Below are 18,981 nucleotides of genomic sequence, written 5' to 3'. Positions count from 1 at the left end.
GTATCCTGCCTAATATGTGTGGTATCTTGTTTAGTTTTCACATGAGATGGTTATCTTACTTGGAATTAAGGTACAGCTGTATAGACCCCTTCAATGTTTGTAAATATCGAACGCCTAGGTTGGGTGCACGCACAGCATGGGGTCAGAAAAATGGTGCGGCTAATAGACCGGCATATATATGCACTGACTTTGCCATCACAGGAACGGGAACAGAACCATAATAAACTTGTTTTAGCTAATGGCGATTGTCTGCCTGATTAGAGTCCTGCACGGGTTCGGACGGGTGACCCGCAAATTTTGCTCAAACGGGTGAAAAATATCCAACTGTGTCGGGTCGGACACGGGGGAAACACGGGTCTAAACACGGGTTTAAAACAATCACATGCAAACGTAAAAATATATTCAGAGTTTTTAGGAACACGTCTACAAAAATATGCCTGAATGCCTGTATTTCAAGTTGATAAAATAATTTAAAATCCACATCAGTTTATTTGCCCACGTGCCACGCCCTGATCTTTCACTTTTAAACATGCATCATAACCGCGCGAGCGACCTGCTTGCAGTCGTCGAGATGGATGCTGAGGAGTTGAAGAGAAGAATAGCTAGTGGAGATTTTAAAATTGTCGACAGTCCTCAAAAATCAAGTCCAGTGTGAGGGAGAAATTTGGAGTTATCTGAAGAAAATATTGTGAAAGGCTTATTTGCTGCATGCATTTTCGTGTTGGATAGCCGCAAATGTGGAACTTCATCGCCGAGGAAGCACGTAGAACTGTGGTAACAAACCAAGCAGTTCTGTCGAACAGTACTTTTTAAAATTTAACACTGTTAAGTATGTGTATTTTTTTATATAATAAACGGGTAGACTGGGACAATGCTACGATCAAAGATGCTCGTGTTTAGTGTTATTGTGTTATTGTGACAACAACGGTATAGTTAAGCCCTGGTAAGTAAACAAATGTTTTCTGTAAACTGTAGACTGGTTTAATAGTTAGGTGAAGTTCGATATCTGGCATTAATTTTTTTAACGGATGAGATCCTGCAGGAATCCTGAAAAACTTAGAATTTTCCTGTGACGTCAACCGTGAAGGGGTCTATTTGCATGATGGAAATACTTATGGCCATTTCTGCTTCTTAGAGATGTTTCACACAGAAAGCGGTTTTGCTTTGAAAAACGTGACACTGGGAGTGAAATGGGGAAAAAACACAAGGTCTTAAGTCTTTTAAATGTTGAACTTATTTTAACTTGAGTACCACAGGTTTAGAACGCCGTGTCATGCGCGAGACTTGATTTTCCAGTACAGGATGAGAGCTTATTAATTACGAATGAACTACTTTCAGCTATATTTAGGGGCCAAGCACCGAAGGTGCGAAGGCACCTATTGTAATCGTTAGTGTTCTTATTCTTCCGACTGGGAGTCTATGGCAGCCCATAGAACTGCTTGCAGGAAAGTTATGAAATTTGGCACACTGATAGAGGACAGTTTGAAAAGTCACCATAGCAAATTTGGAGTCTCCAACTCAATTCCTCTAGCGCCACCAACTGTCCAAATTTTCACTTATGTTTATGCTAATAACTTTTGAACTGTAAAGGCTAGAAACAAAATCCCAAGTGTTCATCAAGGAAATTTGTCCGCCATTTTGAATTATCTGAAAAACCAGAGAATGTCTAATAGGAAGAGAATTGGCACTCTCTGGTTACTTCCGGTTTCTGGACTGGCTGCAGTAACACATCTCTGTCCATGCAGGGGCGCTCGCAGGCGAGTGCAGAATGAATGAAGGTCTATGGCGCTATACCCCTCAAAATCCATTTTTCTCAGGATATAATTTTTTGTCTAGTAATTTGAATGTTGTATTCGAAAGGAGATGCAAAGAAATTACACATTGCTGGGTGTTAGATTTTTTAGAGTCACTTGCTTTAAAAAGTCTTTTAAAATGTCAATGACGTCATAAACATCGTACGACCAGAGATACTGCTTTATGGCAATCCTTCAGTTGCTTTGGTGCTTTCGCACTCTGCACTTTCTTTTCTCTCGAGGCATCGACAACACAACTGACACAGGTAAATACACATGCTAGAAGAGTTTTAGTTTTGTTCGTTTCTGGTCCCGCTTTGGATGCCACGATGCCATCAAGCGGTATCTCTGGTCGTAATCAGTCCTTCACTGACCAATCAGCGTTCATTAGCAGAATGCTAGCGTGTTTTGGGCAACAACAACTCAACCTGTAAGAAATCAAAAGGACATAAGTACTCGTTTATTCAATTTTCGACCTATAACCCATGTTGAACTTGCAAAACCTACAATAAAATCTGAGATTTCTCAACGGCAATCGGGTGAAAGAGACAAATTTAGCCGTCTAGCCCCATAGACTCCCATTCATTTTGCACTTGCCCGCTCTCCGTAGATGGGCTCTGGAAAAAACTACTTTTCCGAACTCCTCCTAGGCTGATGCTCTTGCTTTTGTGTCGATAGACGAAACCGTTTTCGTATAGCACAGCAGCAAAGTTGAGGCATGATGCCAAAAGCACTATTCAGGCTTTATCTCTGCAATGCCTTGACATATTGAAACCAAACTTTGTATGTGTCATCGTCACTTCACTCTGACCACATCACATCAGTTTTGTAACTGCGCCACCTATTGGTCGAAAGTGATAATCAATTAAATCATATTTTTAATTACTGTTTCTATGATTTTTCAGCCATTTCGCCTAAAATCCTCTTTAAAGGGATAGTTCACTTTGAAAATAAATTTTGGTATGTTTTAGCTTACCTCAAGGGCATCCAAGATGTAGGTGTCTTTTTTTCCGCAGTAGTTTCAATTTGGATATTTTTAGGTCAAACCGTTCTTGTCTGTCAGTCATATAATGCAGGTCGATGGTCACTGTATCAAAACACAAGCACAGAGTCCAAATTAAAACAATTCCCCATCGTCCAAATTAAACAATTCCCCATCGTAAGTACACATTGATGGCCTAAGACACGAGACACGAAACGAGTGGTTTGTGTGAGAAAATGAACAGTATTTATATCGTTTTTACCTCTTGTAACACAGCACACGTCCAAATGATCTGACGGCGCGGGCGGGTATAGATGTATACATAGATGTCGCCTTGGCTACGGTTTCGTTCCAATGAACTGCAGTAGCAAAGGCGACATCTAGTGTATACATCTATACCCGCTCGCGGGCAGGTATAGATATATACACTAGATGTCGCTTGGCTACGGTTTCGTTCCAATGAACTGCGTAGCCAAGGCGACATCTATGTATACATCTATACCCGCCCGCGCTGTCAGATCATTTAGACGTGTGCTGTTTTCAAGAGATAACAACGATATAAATACTGTTCGTTTTCTCACACAAACCGCTCGTTTCGTGTCTTAGGCCGTCAATGTGTACTTACGATGGGGAATTGTTTAATTTGGACGATGGGGAATTGTTTTAATTTGGACTCTGTGCTTGTGTTTTGATATAGTGACCATCGACCTGCATTATATGACTGACAGACAAGAACGGTTTGACCTAAAAATATCAAAATTGAAACTACTGCGGAAACAAAGACACCTACATCTTGGATGCCCTTGAGGTAAGCTAAAACATCAAAAATTAATTTCAAAGTGAACTATCCCTTTAAGTGTCTTTAATTGCTCATTGTTGCAGTTGGTCTGACTCTTTCAGCCATGCCTTGTCATCTTATTCTGCTTGGCCCCGATAACTGCTGCTTGCAGCTATATTATTCAAATAATTTTACTGATAGAAAGATCTATATTATATTTTTAATATATTCAATATATAATACATATAACAATATATAATATATAAAATATTCTGAACCCATTATTCAGAGTGTAATAACTGGGAGTAAGTGACCTCATAAAAGTATTTAGAAACAAATATCATATATTGACAGTAAACAAACAAAGGCCTAAGTGCCCCTCTTTGTGTCAGAGAGCAGCCTGAGGGTGAGGACAGGACTGTAACCAGGGCATGACAAGTCATTACACCTTTTCTCTTTTAACTCCGTCTTTAATAAATAAAATATTTGCACACTCATTTTATGCTAATGAGGTTTATAATATTTCAGATCAAGTTACAAATACATTACAGTGTCTATTATATCTTTATTCACACAATACACTAAATGCTACAGTAGATGATGATGTAAATTACAGTATGAAAATATTTTTTTCACAGATTTCTATCCAGCTCCTCATGTTAACAATATACCAGGCATTTACCATTCAAATAATCAACATTTAAACTTTGTGATTCTGACCAGCCATGAACATATTAAACAAACACAAAACAAAACACATGTGGAAGTTGTCTCTAATTGGTCAGGTAGGATGGGTCTGACTCTGCATAGAGATTTTCATGTTTTAAATATTTGCTGCAAATTTTTGTGGACATTTGAGTTTCAGACTGGCATTATTTAGATGCAAATTGTTTATTTTTTATTTGTTTATTTGTTTAATTGTTTTTAGCATTTTCTGTTCACACCAAGGATGATAATGATAACTATAACTATAAAGGTTTTAACCCTCTGGGGTCTGAGGTGTTTTCTGGGCCTTGGAGGTGTTCTGACATGCTCTGACATTTGTGCTTATTTCTGTTACTTGTGACATTTTCATGGCTAAAGTCTAATTACACTGTATTCAGCAAAAACTCTGCTACAATAATATATCAGCAGCATGTGTGTAAAAGTTTGTAGTTTTGAGATAATGACATTTATGCGTGGTTTGTGAAAATACAAAAAAAAATCTCACTGAAATAAGGTCATGAAACCCATACTGATTATTTCTTCACAAGACTTTTGAAAATTGTATGACGTAGCGTAGAATATTTGCTCCAAAACTATGTGAAAATCACCCTGACTGCTCATTCAGATAAGACAATATATTGATTTAAAAATTTTACGACGTGTTTTGTGTGAAAAAGCTTTATGCGGGAGCTCATTAATACGCTTTTCACACCTGAGAAAGACAAAGACACTCCCTAATGGCCCTATTAGGAGCTATCAGGCCCTATCATTCTGAGCAACCTTGCACAAAGAATGAGGAGATTTAAAAAAGAATGGCTTTTAGATTGTTTAGATTTTTTGGATTTATTTACAACAACACATAATCCAAAGATACAAAACAAATGACAAAAAGCACTCATTGAAAACAATTATCCAAAGACAGAGACCTTTGTGCCATTCCTAAAAACATTGTACATACCTTTCATTTCGAAGGTGTTTGATTTTCACTTTACCATGTTCATGTACAGAGACTCATGTGAATGTTGAAGTCAGCAGGAGTGGCATCTGGGCCCTGAAAAAAAAAAAGAAAAAAAAGTGAACATACTGATATCAAGAGAAACTATAGGCCTGCACGATTTTGGGAATACATTTTAGATTTTTCTGGTTAAAATTGCTTTTTAAAATTCACAGAATACACACATACATAAATGTTTACAACAATATAAAATATAGGCTAATGAACACCAGGTTTGTTGTGCCTTGTAGGCATAGGCTATGCGCAGTGCTGCATAAAATAATAATAACAATAACCATATCAGCCTATAAATCTTCCAAAATATTTCAGTAACAACTAAGCTAGAGAAAAATATATTGATTATCATGTTACTTCAAATGTTTCCATTCGTTATGATGATATGAAATGAGATAATAGTAAAAACATGAAACCGTTTGGTGCTTTTCAAACGCGATCGCGATCCAAATATGATACATTCAAACGCGATCGCGCTCAAATATAAAACATTATGGTTACCATATACAGTGAGGAAAATAAGTATTTGAACACCCTGCTATTTTGCAAGTTCTCCCACTTAGAAATCATGGAGGGATCTGAAATTGTCATCGTAGGTGCATGTCCACTGTGAGAGACATAATCTAAAAAAAAATCCAGAAATCACAATGTATGATTTTTTACAATTTATTTGTATGATACAGCTGCAAATAAGTATTTGAACACCTGAGAAAATCAATGTTAATATTTGGTACAGTAGCCTTTGTTTGCAATTACAGAGGTCAAACGTTTCCTGTAATTTTTCACCAGGTTTGCACACACTGCAGGAGGGATTTTGGCCCACTCCTCCACACAGATCTTCTCTAGATCAGTCAGGTTTCTGGGCTGTCGCTGAGAAACACGGAGTTTGAGCTCCCTCCAAAGATTCTCTATTGGGTTTAGGTCTGGAGACTGGCTAGGCCACGCCAGAAGTGTCATGTTGGAAGACCCAGCCTCGACCCATCTTCAATGCTCTAACTGAGGGAAGGAGGTTGTTCCCCAAAATCTCGCAATACATGGCCCCGGTCATCCTCTCCTTAATACAGTGCAGTCGCCCTGTCCCATGTACAGAAAAACACCCCCAAAGCATGATGCTACCACCCCCATGCTTCACAGTAGGTATGGTGTTCTTGGGATGGTACTCATCATTCTTCTTCCTCCAAACACGTTTAGTGGAATCATGACCAAAAAGTTCTATTTTGGTCTCATCTGACCACATGACTTTCTCCCATGACTCCTCTGGATCATCCAAATGGTCATTGGCAAACTTAAGACGGGCCTTGACATGTGCTGGTTTAAGCAGGGGAACCTTCCGTGCCATGCATGATTTCAAACCATGACGTCTTAGTGTATTACCAACAGTAACCTTGGAAATGGTGGTCCCAGCTCTTTTCAGGTCATTGACCAGTTCCTCCCGTGTAGTTCTGGGCTGATTTCTCATCTTTCTTAGGATCATTGAGACCCCACGAGGTGAGATCTTGCATGGAGCCCCAGTCCGAGGGAGATTGACAGTCATGTTTAGCTTCTTCCATTTTCTAATGATTGCTCCAACAGTGGACCTTTTTTCACCAAGCTGCTTGGCAATTTCCCTGTAGCCCTTTCCAGCCTTGTGGAGGTGTACAATTTTGTCTCTAGTGTCTTTGGACAGCTCTTTGGTCTTGGCCATGTTAGTAGTTGGATTCTTACTGATTTGTATGGGGTGGACAGGTGTCTTTATGCAGCTAACGACCTCAAACAGGTGCATCTAATTTAGGATAATAAATGGAGTGGAGGTGGACATTTTAAAGGCAGACTTACAGGTCTTTGAGGGTCAGAATTCTAGCTGATAGACAGGTGTTCAAATACTTATTTGCAGCTGTATCATACAAATAAATAGTTAAAAAATCATATATTGTGATTTCTGGATTTTTTTTTTTAGATTATGTCTCTCACAGTGGACATGCACCTACGATGACAATTTAAGACCCCTCCATGATTTCCAAGTGGGAGAACTTGCAAAATAGCAGGGTGTCCAAATACTTATTTTCCTCACTGTACATATCTACATTTGAGCAGATATCCACAAACACAGTAACAGTAAACACGGGTCTAAATATTATAATATTCACCATATATCTAGCAACAGTTCAACTGCAATGTGAAATGTATGCAACAATAACAAACTAATATGTAAGAATTTCTTACCTTACATCTTTCTTGTCTTCAAATCGCGTTCTTCTTCTTCTGAGGTAATTCCAATGTAAGCTCACAGCGCGTCTTTCAAACTCGACGAAAAGCAGAGACTTGTGAAGTGTTTTGGAGTTTTGTTTCTGAGGTAACGAGTGTGTTCGCGTTCCATGTGGAGATTTGCATGTGAATGTCTTTTGCGCGAGTGGGCGTGGCCAAATTAACTGTAATGAGCAAGCGTTTGAGAAGCTGGACATCTTGTTGGTTTTATACAAATTACTTAAACAGAGAATATTTGTTTTCAGTTTGAATCGGATCATTTAAAAGTACACACTTGCATGTTTATAAAGGTATATGGCTCATAAATGTGTGACAAGTATTCGCTGAGTTTTGTTTCAGTTTATAGACGTGCTCCCGAAAAAAAAAGTTCACAGCGACGGAGAGGCAGATCGCACACCCTGTTTATTTTCTTTATTTTACAAAAGCACAATGTTTTGATTTGATTGTAAGTGGACACCTACAAAAGTAAAAATATCACAGATTCTTTTTTTATATTTCTTTTTTCTGTATGACCATAAATGACGGAGTAATTTAAGTTTATAGTGCTACAATGTGAAGAAAATCCGGCAAAACGCGCCGGCGCGTTTGCTGACCTCAGAGGGTTAATAATCATTGTAATTTTATGAGAATAGCAAGGTCTACACCATAAATATAACAATAACACAGAGGAACAATATCGTTGGAATCACTTTCAGAATATTTTTCCAGCCGATGAAAGATAAAAGCATTTATATCAGAATACACCTGACTTTAAAGTCGGTATGAAACGGAAGCTGCTATTGTCTTTTGTTCTCTATTGTGACATATATCTAAGTGAAACAATGTCTTGAACAAAAAAAAAGTCCCATGGAAAGTCCCATTCCATGGGGAATTGATTGGATTGGTGGATCAATGACATTTAGTATTGTTGGCTGTCCCGCCCTTGCACCAGTGAACACATCATCTGTGAAGAGATGTTGTTGCAAGACTCAGGGAGGGAAGGTTATTTTTTTTATTAAAGATTATAGGGGCACATAAATAAAATAATGATGTGCATGGATAAATAATTTATAATGAATACTGCAATATTCCACAAAACAATAAGAATTGTGAATCAAATTTCATGGTGATTATTAAAGAGCTTGAGCATTTAAAGCAGCAGATGACATAGCAGCACACGCTTGTAATAAACAGAGCGGTATTGACTGATTATGTATGTACCTTAATATGGTTATAAAATAGTTATCGTCCTTGGTGTGAACGGGACTTCATAGTGAACATAGTCTCAGCCTCAGACGGACGCCCACGGAACGTTGGCTAAACGTCTGATGCATATGGTACACTTAAATGTTGCAGGTTAGAGTACCCAGTGAGCCAATGTATAGAAAAATAATGTAGGAACTAGATTTAAATATAAACATATACTTATAAAACGCTATTTAGGCTTCTGGAGTCGTTTTTGTGAGGAAAATTTTACTTCCGCATTTGAAAACCGCCGAACCAGAAGTGACGTCACATGAGGTAGAGCGGTCAAAGTAAACAATGGATCGCAATGACAGCTCGGAAAGCTGGGGGAATTGTAGCCTAAATATTTACTCGTATGATATATATAATTCATATTTAATTGATATATATGATGATATCCTATAATTATGAGCCTGATATGAAGCCAAGTGAGCAGGACAGGCCAGGTTTAGACAGAACAACGGTGAGTTGTGGTGTGAGGAGAACAGGGCGAGAGAACAGTGTTAGCTTTAGCCGACGATATGTAGCCTACAACACTATGATCAGATCAGAATTGTACTAGGGCTGGGTACCGAGTTCGATACTTTTAGGTACCGACCGAATTGCCTCGATACTATCGAGTATCGAAAAAATTACATGTTGTTCGGTTCCAGATTTCGATACCTAAGGAGTTAACTCGTCAACGTCAGTGCTCAAACAAATACATATGAAATGCACAACGACACACATAAAGCTGCTCACGCACATACACGCAAACTCTACACACACGAGACGCGCGGAACTCTTTGCGCACATACTCATATGAGAGGCGCGCGAGCACACACACAAACTCGCGCACATACTCAATGAGACGCGAGCACACACACAAACTCTCCGCGCACATATTCATATGAGACGCGAGCACACACACATAATACCTTAAAGATGGGGAAAAGTCGATCAAAAGTGTGGGTACATTTCTCCAGGCTCGATGCCAACAGCGCGCGATGCAGTATTTGGGGTAAAATAATTGCTGCATGACCGGTACCGCGACAGATATGATGAAGACCTTGACAGTGCACGGAGTAAACATAAGAGCAGAAAGTTGCTCCGTCTTTGACTGGTAAATGAAGAGATACCTTGTTGATCACTCTGACAGTGTTAATATTGCAATAAATAATAACCTACTGAATGTAGCCTACACTGCCGTTCAAAAATGTGTTGGTTAGTCAGAACTTTTTTTTTCCAGTAAGGATGCATTAAAGTGATCAAAGGTGACATTAAAACGTGTAGCCTAATGTTACTAAATATTTCGTTTTTAAATAAATGCTGTTCTTTTGACATTTCTATTCATCAAAGAATCATGAAAAAATTGATCATAGTTTCCAAAATATTAAGCAGCAAACTGTTTTCATATTTCTGAAGGATCATGTGACACTGAAGTAATGATTTTGAAAATTCAGCTTTGACATCACAGGAATAAATTACATTTTGAAATATATTCAAATAAGATTTTAAATTGTAATACTACTGTATTTCACAATATTACAAGTTTTACTGTATTTAAAAAAAAATCAGCTTTGGTGAGCATGAGTTCTTTATAAAACATTTTTTGTTCCTTTGTGCTTTTTTTGTTCCTTTGTGCAGTGGCTAAGGAGCATGAGTCAAACTGAAAAAATAAAACCAAAGTTTTTCTGAGGTAATGTGTTATGTAATCTTGTTAAAAAGGATTTAATAAAAAAATCGGTGTTGCCTACACTGTGTTATCCTCTTTTTAAAATTTGCACCCTGTTGACTTCAATGGGGCAAGTTTTAAACCAGCTTTTAGCCTCTTAACATCCTTGATGTGTCATTACAAGTGCACAGCCAATGTGAGTGATTCCTTCAGAGTGAACACGGTGAATCTGACTGCAGTAGATGTGAAAGATATTAATAAAAATGATGTTATTTCAGCCAGCGCACAGATACTGTATTTACATCCTGTTTTCGGTCGAAGTCCATAGTAATGGATTGACGAGTTCACACGCATAGGTTTAGTTACCTATGATCACGCGCGTGAACTCGACAATCGATTACTATGGACTTCAACCGAAAACAGGAAGAAAATACAGGTATGTGCGCTGGCTGAAATAACATCATTTTTATTAATATCTTTCACATCTACTGCAGTCAGATTCACCCGTGATCACTCTGAAGGAATCACTCACAATGGCTGTACACTTGTAATGACACATCAAGGATGTTAAGAGGCTAAAAGCTGGTTTAAAACTTGCCCCACTGAATTCAACAGGGTGCAAATTTTAAAAAGAGAATAATATGGTGTAGGCAAAACAGATTTTTGTCGTTGTTCTCTGTATTGACAGCACTCCAAATTTACAAAAAAAAATAGCTCAATGTTAAAATTGACCAGAGTTCTCCTTTAAATGAATGCACCTTTTATACAAATATGTCCTATAAGCAGGCCTAGATCAAATCTGCAGAAACACAACAGTAACATTGGGGTTTTACACAAAACCTTTTAACACAAAAGGAAAAATCCCATGACTTTTCTCACCTCAGATATTATTCATTTTATTCAAATACAGTTTGTAATGTTAACTTACATCACAGAGCTGGTTGTTGGGGTTCATATAAGTTAGCTTTGCAGTCTTTATTGAAGAATTTTTGGCATCCCTGTGGAGAAAATGAATAGAAAAATGATTCCGGAATCAAGGCAGCTGAAAAAGTAAAATCCACCACAACGTAACGTATAGCTAGCGCTACAGTAAGTTAACGAAATTAGCAATGAACGATAACAGAATAATTCATAGCAAACCTCAAGATGTTAACTATACACATTTGTACAAAATCTGCTTAAAATAAATATATAAAAGGACTAGACTCCATCCTGGTACAATAATACTAGCAGGCTAATTGGATTGGATTAATAACGTTAACGTTAACGTTTGGTTACAGTGAGGGACATTTCCAACTTTAAAGCTCGTCGTTCATAAATCAGAATGCTAAACCATTAATACAATTTACGATATAAGTTTACGTATAATTTACACACGATTATAAAAGGGTATTTATTATATATCAGTGGGTTTACACTTTACTTGCCTGACTGGAAAGGTAGAAGTCGTTAGCTTTCTTCAGGAAGGTTCGAGAGTACAAGAGTCAGTGGGGGAGGGGCGTGCGCGATTGGCGCAATACCCGCGAAAGACAGGCGAATCTAATGTAAATCTAATTTAAAAAATCTAAGCATTTTTAATAAAGATACATTTAAATGAGGAACAAAATAATAATAATAATAATAATGATTTTCTCCCAGCATGAATGAGTTAATTTTTTATTTCTCATTCTCTGATGGCCACTTCTTGTGCTTAAATGTGTAGTAAGTAATTGCTTTAAAGTCACCATGAAATCAAAATTCTTGTTTTTTTATGCTATATTGCAGTATTTATTATAAATGATTTATCAGCATACACATTATTATTTTTTCATTAATCTGACCTTGTAATCTTTAAAGGGGTGGTATAATGCCCTTTTCACAAGAAGTAAAAACTTTTTTTTTTTACATCTTGAGGAAGTTTTAGCTCAAAATACCCCACATATATTTTTATATAGCATTTTAAAATTGTCACTTTTTGAGGGTGAGCAAAAACCCACCATTTTTGTGTCTATCCCTTTAAATGCAAATGAGCTTTGCTCTCGGCACACAGGGCGGAGCTTCAACAGCTTGTGTCCTTTTACCTCACACATGCACTGAAAATTTCTAAACTTTTAGCCTTTTATGTTCAAATTGGTTCAAATCTATAAATGCTTTCCCAGGGTCGGGGTATATGTAAATGTTAGGGTTAGTCATGTCACTAACCCATATTCTACAACATAAAATAGCTACATCAGTAATACCCCCTGTAATTTTTTTAAAAGCTTTTGCTAACAAGTGGCTAAATGGGACAGAGACATAGACAGTAAAAGAAATGGACACAGCGACCCCATTGGGATTCAACGGAGACAAGTGAAGTCAATTAGAAGCACGCACTTCCTGGGGGTCCAGCGTACTGCGCAGACTCAAAGCTTGATGACGTAGATGTGACGTGAGCAACCCGTCTGACAATTGTAAGTCTTCTAATAGCTGTGCCAAGAGAAATCTGAATCACCCAGGGGGGCAGGGTTTTCTATTATTTTGAAGGTACCCCGGGCGCCGCCATTGGCTAGCGGACCCCCACCTGCTGTTAGCATCCCATTGACTCCCATTCATTTTGGCGTCACTTTGACAGTGAATAACTTCACATCTGAGGCGTTTAAAGACTCTATTTGTCCATTATTTATTTCTAAAGAAACACGAAAATGTATAAAAGGCTTCATTACTTTGTTGCTTCCGTTATGGCCCCGTAGAAGCAATTTTTGTAAAATTAGGCTAACAATTGCGTCATAACCACGCGACTCTCTGTCGCACAGTAGAGAGATTACCGTATGGACAGGAGGAGAAGCTCGCGGGCAAACGGGGGGACGTGAAGGCAAAATGACAAAATAATTAATCAGAATATATAGCAAAAGTTGCTCCTGCTGCTAGCTCATGGACAGCTCACACTCTCCGTCTCTGCAAGATTCGGAAGGGAATGATTCAGATTTCTCTTGGCACAGCTACTAGAAGACAGACGGGTTGCTCACGTCACATCTACGTCGTCAAGCTCAGTTTGAGTCTGCGCAGTACGCTCGACCCCCAGGAAGTAAGAGTTTCTAATTGACTTCACTTTGTCTCCGTTGAATTCAATGGGGTCGCTGCGTCCATTTCTTTTACTGTCAATGGAATCACCCACCGAATCTTGCAGAGACGGCGAACGTGAACAGGAGCAAATTTTGGTAAGTATTCTGATTAATTATTTTGTCATTTTGCATAGTATTTATTTATTTAAAAATTTAACGCCATGTACGCCATATTAAGTTGATGTATAATATTAAGAAGTTATGATATTCAAGAACTTGTGATAAGTATTCTGATTAATTATTTTTGTCATTTTGCATAGTATTTATTTATTTTAAAATGTAATGCCAGTACGCCATATTAAGTCAATGCATAATATTAAGAAGTTATGTAAAATGATTGCCTGCGAGCTTCTCCTCCTGTCCATACGGTAATTTCTCTACTGTGCGACAGAGAGTCGCGTGGTTATGATGCAATCGTTAGCCTACTTTTACAAAAACTGTTTTTACGGGACCATAAAGTAAGATACAAGGTAATGGAGCCTTTTATACATTGTCGTGTTTCTTTAGAAATAAACAATTGACAAATAGAGTCTTTTAACGCCTCAGATGTAAAGTTATTCGCTGTCAAAGTGACGCCAAAATGAATGGGAGTCAATGGAATGCTAATAGCAGGTGGGGGTCCGCTAGCCAATGGCGGCGCCCGGGGAAGCTTCAAAATAATATGAAACCCTGCCCCCCTGGACAGAGGTTGTCGGGGACATTCAAATTTTAACGTCATCACGATGAACAGGTAAACTCATCTACTCTCTAGTCCACTTATACTAGCACCCTTGCACACTCTTCTAACACAAACTTTTAGGGAGATTTAAAAAAAAATAAAGACAAAAAGTTTAGAAGCTTAGTGGTGGTGACTTAGAAGTCTTGCAACCCTGGATTAGTTTGTTATCATGAATGTGGGGGCGGAGGCATCAAGATAGGGGAGTGATCCTTTTGGGTAGGGGCTTGTTTGTTTTGGTGATTTCAAACATCAACAGTGTTTACCAGAAAACGCTTATTGCACCAATTGCATTGTTGATTTGTGAAGATTACTTTTCACTTGTGGAAAAAAATCAATCATGTCTGATGTGCATTTCTACAATGATATTGAAACTTAACAGTTTTGCATGATCTGTGATCAGTTGTGTGTCCCATGCAGGAAAGATACCAAACATCCCTGTCATTCCAAACCACAGTGAAGTTAAACACATGATGATCACAAGTTCTTAAAATCCTGACCTCTTTACTGACGATACTATCTCACAAATTTATTGTAAGTAAATTATTTCAGGTCTTTTCTTCAAATGGGAGATTTCCACTCTATCACAATTAGGAATATTCAAGCATTGCATAAGACCCATTTCCCCTGCCCTATCCCAAAAACAAACCGTCACAAGCATGCCATATATGCAGTATGCTGTGAAGTGTGAGTGTGTGTCACTTGATCTTTCCACTTCATCATTGTGAGATAAAAAAATCAAATGATAAGTGAGTATAGATAGGGGGGTTGTTATCTAAGGGAACATATAGGTAACAGGAATAGCTTCATGAGACGCCAGCCAAGATCCCACAAGATAAGAACATGACAAAACCTGCCTGGTACATAACAGATACATACATAGCTTATTGAAATAAACGGAGGTATACAGCAAAAGGGACAAAGAGAGTTCATTTATTATATATTAAATTATAGAGAATCTAATACTTGTTCTCTTGCAGTTGCGCAATTCTGCTTAAGCATTCTGCTGCCTTCTGAATGAAAATTGATTCAAGGAGCTAAGTGAATGTAGCGAGATTCCATTCGTGTGTGAGCGAGAGAGAAAGAGATGTCTATCTAGATGTGTGACTGTCACATGGAGATGCACACCCAAAAATTTCTCCGCAAAAATGTCAGCCATTAGCAATTTTACAGACAGAGGTTTGACATCAGGGACAGAGAAGATAATAAAATAATTTACACCATTATAACTATGATAATTGCAACACTGGAATCATGGTTAAAATGTATGAAATTATGCTACTACTTATTTTCATTTGTTTGTGTGAGCCAAAGAAGGCAGGTGCTGTTTTAGTGCTGTGGAGAAACTTCAAACCGTGATAGTCACAGTTCTGCCTACGCTCTTATAAAAAGGTTCCAAAATGTGATTTTTGCAGCAATGCCATAGAACCAGTTTTGGTTCCCCCAAAAAATATTTCAGTGAGCAGTTCTGTGCGATGGAAATGTTCCATGGATGTTAAAGGTTCCTCATGGAACACTCTCAGAAAAAAAAGGTACAAAGAGTGCATATTAGTCCCTCAAAGGTACATATTAATACCAAAAGTGTGCATATTAGTATACTACATACTGTCTAAAGGGTAAGTGACAGCTTTTATACCCTTTTTTCTGAGAGTGAACGGATAAACCTTTATTTTTAAGAGTCTAAACTTTCATGAAATGTGAAAAAAAAGAAAAGAAGAAAACACATAAAATGATGAATATTAAATCATCAGAATAAACTTAAAAAATAAAATTAAAAATATTAAAATAAAAATACTCACTTACATGGATTGTTGGAAGCTGAATTTAATTATATTGCAATTGTTTTCCATGGAATTGGTTTCATTGCAATATGTTTCCAACTTTCCATACTTAATTATTTTATTTATTTATTTTGGTTATTTTTTCATTGTGCTTGTAGATGAGCACATGCATACAAAACTCAATCCGTCCAGTGTTCAGAGTAATATAAATCAGTGATGCAGAACGTTTTGTGCTGTAAAACCTGAGCAGGTGTGTTCTTAAACTGCAGACTTTGCATGTGAGTGAATGACACAGTCACTCTCCAGAACTTTATCTGATCATAAGTCAGTGCCAATCTACTAGAATCTCAAACTAGCGGCAGACAATGAACATATGACCAAACAGAGAATGAAATGGCTATTCATAGAGGAATGTGTCTTATCAGTCAACCCGTCAGCAGGGACAGCAGACTCTATTGCAAAGAATAGAATTCCTACTGATAAAAGGGGTGAAAAACTGCCCAGAGATGTTCCTGTCAGGAGTTGTCAACGGCTGTAACTCAAACAAAGTTCTCCACAATCGTGTTTCTACCATTCAGGTGCTTAACTATGTACATAAAACACACACATACACATAAAAAGGGAACAAAACATGCAATGAAAAGAGAATTCTTTCTCTCATCAAAATTTCTGACACATTCAAAAGGTGAGTAAATTTCATAAAAATGCATAAAAACAACAAAAACCCATGATGGAAATGCAGTTCTCTTGCAGAGTTCTCTGAAATTTCATATTGAAAGCTCTTCTATCACCTTATTGAATCAGTAGTGTTTGACTTTAGTCTGACTCCAGATAAAGTGTACCTGGTCTGCACCGTGTCACATGTACACATTGTCACGCTTCATGTTGGTTAAAGCTCGATTAACCTGCTACTGTCCTTACAGAGAGAGTGAAGTAATGTGTTTGGTTATGACATACCCACATAACTGATTTGCCTTGGTGTTGATAATGGTATGAAACCTGTAAACACCACACACCTCTCACAGTCTACATTCTGCTGGTTACACTTATTCGTCTACAGGACATCTGATTGGACATCTGTTCTGAGCTTTCTAAACTTGTCTAAACTCAAATTCTGTCATTATTAGCCTAATCTAAAAAAAAACAAAAAAAACACATAAACACACCAGAAAAGTCCATTCTATATAACACTGTTCAAAAATGTAAGGGGCAGTAAAAAAAAAAAATAACTCATATAAACTGTATATGCTCACCAAGGCTGCATTAATTTAATAAGAACATTGGTAAAATGTTAAAATGTAACTTATTCCTGTGATGGAAAAGCTTAATTGTCAGATGCCATTACTCTTTGGTGTCACATGATCTTTCAGAAATCTTTGTAATATGCTGATTTGGTGCTGATAATAAGAAACATTTCTTCTTATCAACGTTGAAAACAGTTGTGCTGCTTAAATTATTTGTACAAACCGTGACACGTTTTTTGCTTCAGCATTCTTTAAATGAAAGTTCAAAGGAACAGCATGTGCTTGAAATAGAATGTTTTTGTAACAATTTAGTTTTTGTTACCAACCCCAAACCTTTGAATATAGTGTACATAGAAACCACTCTTTCGAAGAATCAGATTTCCACGAACACACAGTCATTTAATGCTGCTAGAACTTGTTTGATGGTTCAAAAGCTATGGGAGCCAAAGCAAAATGGTATATGAAGGTGGCAGTGGGGGTGCTGAGTCACAATATATCAAGCCTGGGCTTGACATCAGAGTCAGGCAAGACGGTTATCCTCTGGGGCGAGTCTATCATTTGTCAACCGCTGTCTCTTGTAACTGAGAGCGTATGCATCATTGGAACTACACAACCTTGACTCAAACCTTACTTTCCCAGAGGCTGGGTTAACATGAGGTTAAAGCGTCAGCCTGGGTGTGTGTGTGTGAGTTAGGGGGTGAGAAAATATTTGTTAAGGACCTGCATATTTGCATGCATTCATGCTAGATTTGAAGTCAATAAATAATATAACATTTAAAGTTGGCATGAAATGGAAGTTGCAATAGTTTAGTCCCTATTGTGACATGTATCCGAGGGAAACCGCTTTCTTGGACAAGATAAAAAGTTGGGTGGGACTTGATTTTGTCCATATGGAATTGATGTGGTTGTTGTGGTTTGCCATTGCTGTGATCTCATGTAAGGGACAGGTTGCCTTGCTCTTGCTCTTCGTCATCAGAGAAGAGAAGAGATGCATCTGCAAGAGGCAGGGGGACGTTATTTTATACCAGACTACGAAGGCACATGAATATATTCTTTTTTTAAAATAATGATGTGAACATCTAAATCATTTATAATAAATATTGCAATATTCCATTAAAAACAAAAATAAGAACCATCTTGATTTCATGGTGGCTTTATTTTGAAATTAGAACTAAGAAGATTGGGAGTGAGTAAACAAGATGAAAATAGCCAGAGTGAGACAAAGGTCACCTAGACATGCCTTTGTGAACACACACAGTTGTGGATGACAGAAAGAGCCATTGATGGAGCAGCACAATGCAAAGTACACTGACAAATGCTTGAATTCCATTATAGCGCTTCTCCTCCAACTGCTTGTTTCCTTTTCGTGTTTGCATGCTCACTGCTGCCCGTGGGTCAGTGCTGGGGGAGTTTAGTGACAAAGCTGTCATTGTGCTCCCAGGTTAGAGAGAGAGAAAGAAAGCACAAACTATGGCTCATTCCACTTCCTTTTTCTGTTCCGGTCATGCAAACTGGTCAGCTTAGTTTTATATGGCTAAAAACTGACATGTTATACCAATGCAAACATTTATGACTGCACAACATAAATAGTCTAGTCAGATTAAAATAACCATGTAGGGTAACAGGGTTATTATAATGAACTAAAACCATTTAAAAAGTACCTGAAATAAGATTAAAATATACAAAAACTTATTTTATTTCACCCAGTTGCCAAAGAAAATGAAAAAAGAAAATATAGAAATAATTAAAATTATTAATAAAAATGGTTCTCA

The sequence above is a fragment of the Scardinius erythrophthalmus genome, assembly GCF_964197995.2.
Source record: "Scardinius erythrophthalmus genome assembly, chromosome: 16".
Taxonomy (NCBI): domain Eukaryota; kingdom Metazoa; phylum Chordata; class Actinopteri; order Cypriniformes; family Leuciscidae; genus Scardinius; species Scardinius erythrophthalmus.
This window is presented reverse-complemented; position numbering follows the sequence as displayed.